The sequence below is a fragment of the Halyomorpha halys genome, unplaced genomic scaffold (assembly GCF_000696795.3).
Source record: "Halyomorpha halys isolate HHAL.00 unplaced genomic scaffold, Hhal_1.1 Scaffold38.1, whole genome shotgun sequence".
In the NCBI taxonomy this organism is placed as follows: domain Eukaryota; kingdom Metazoa; phylum Arthropoda; class Insecta; order Hemiptera; family Pentatomidae; genus Halyomorpha; species Halyomorpha halys.
The window spans coordinates 980,682-982,568 of record NW_027110526.1 but is presented as its reverse complement, the minus strand read 5'-3'; positions in this window follow the sequence as shown (position 1 = coordinate 982,568).

The following is a 1,887-nucleotide window of genomic DNA, read 5'->3' as shown; positions in this document are numbered from 1 at the left end:
TAATTTCCAGGGGTCAGGAAAATATGTGGAACGGAGTACGGGGTTATATATGTAAGTGAGGAATAGGATGGCTTTCCGAGGGAGAAGTTTTAGGATGTGGGATGTTATTAGGTCGTATCCAGGAGCTTTGCGGGTAGGTAATCTTTGAATGATTCTGGATATTTCAAAAGAATGAAATGCTTTAGGTGGGAGGGTCATTTGGAGCGGAATATTTAGTTATGCTTCAATACATTCAAGATGAATTGGGTTAAGGATATCAGGATGTGGAATAAAGGTTTTAGTGAGGTGTTGTCCGAATGTTTGTGATTTTTCTGCGTCAGTTCTGGTCCAGGTTTGGGATTCGGTGAGAAGTGGGTGGTTAAAATCTTTGAAATTCTGCAGTTTTTTAGTGGTCCTCCACAATGATTTGTCAGTAGTAAGATTATCAGTAAAGTTAATTAAATTTTGAATTTTGTATTTTCTGATTTCTACTTTTAGTTTGTTAGTCAATTTGGTATAATACGTTTTTCAGTTAGATATCTGGTTCTATGCCACTTCGATCTTACTCTGCGTTTTTTTTTCCTTAATAAGATATGAATATCCTGTGGCAGGTTATTTTGTTTATTGTTATTGATACAATTAGTCGATGTGTTGTCAGTTATACTTGTACTTATTGATGATGTGAATTTTTCTATAGCTTTTTTAATGTCTTGTTTTATCTTCAGTCTAATGTTTAAGTCCAATTTAGTTTCCAGGTCACATTTAAATTTGTCCCAGTCAACTCTTCCTGTTATCAATGAAGGGGTGGAGGGCTTTGGCACAAAGCTTGAATTTACCAATAGCGGAACTGGACTGTGATCTGATGATAGGTCGTCCAGGGATTCAACAATGACTTGAGAGGGAGAAATCTGGGATGTGATAAATATACCAAGGATATCAGGGCGCTTTTTTGAGGGATGTAGGCCAATAAGTCGGATTTTTGGGAGAGAGAATGGAATAGGTATTGGAGATGGAAACACGGGATAGGATGTTACCACGGGAGTTGGATGTGCGGCATCCGAGGGTTCAGAATAAGGAATCAAGGAGGTTATAAGAAAGGTTATTACCAGGAGGACAGTATGCAGCTGAAAAGGTAACATGGAAAGGGCGAGTTGAAATGATAACCGAGGTTGATTGAATTGCATAAGTTGGATTGAAAGGAATAAGAGAATGGGATAAGGATTTGTGGATAAGGATACAAGAACTAGCATGGGAAGTGTTAGTCTGATCTATAAATGATGTAGTCACGTATGTAAAAGTGTGTCCTTTGTGTGAAATGAGTTTCAATCAGGAGGGCTATATGAATGTGTTTATCATGTAGGAATAAGTTAAGTTCGCCACGATGATTTTGCAGGCCATTTGCATTCCATAACAGGACAGCTAGGAGTTTTGTGCTCATCGTGGGAAGTTAAGCGGGATTTCGGATAGGATTCTTGTGAGAAGGTTAATGATGGTTTTGATGGTTTCTTGAAGATCTTTCAAGAATGATGAGAGGATTGAGGTTCTATCCATTAGATTTTGGTAATGATGACATGGATCAGGATAGTTTTTGTGACTAGAAGTACTGAGTGAGGGGTGGGCTAGTCGTGATATATATGGAGCTGTTTCGGTCTTCAATGGTAGTTGGGACGGGGAGTTGGTTGGAACAGCTGGACGAGATGGAGCGCAATACATTTAAAAATAAAAATTTTTTGTTTTGCTTCATGGCTTTCCTAACATTACACTGGCTTATCATTTTGTTTAATTTAAATGACCTTTTTTGGTTTGTAGAAAATAATTTAAGATAAATGATGACATGAAATTTTGTTTAATGAAACGAGAGAATTTTTATCATTTGCTTAAAAGATAGGAATTTTTCATAGCGTAAAA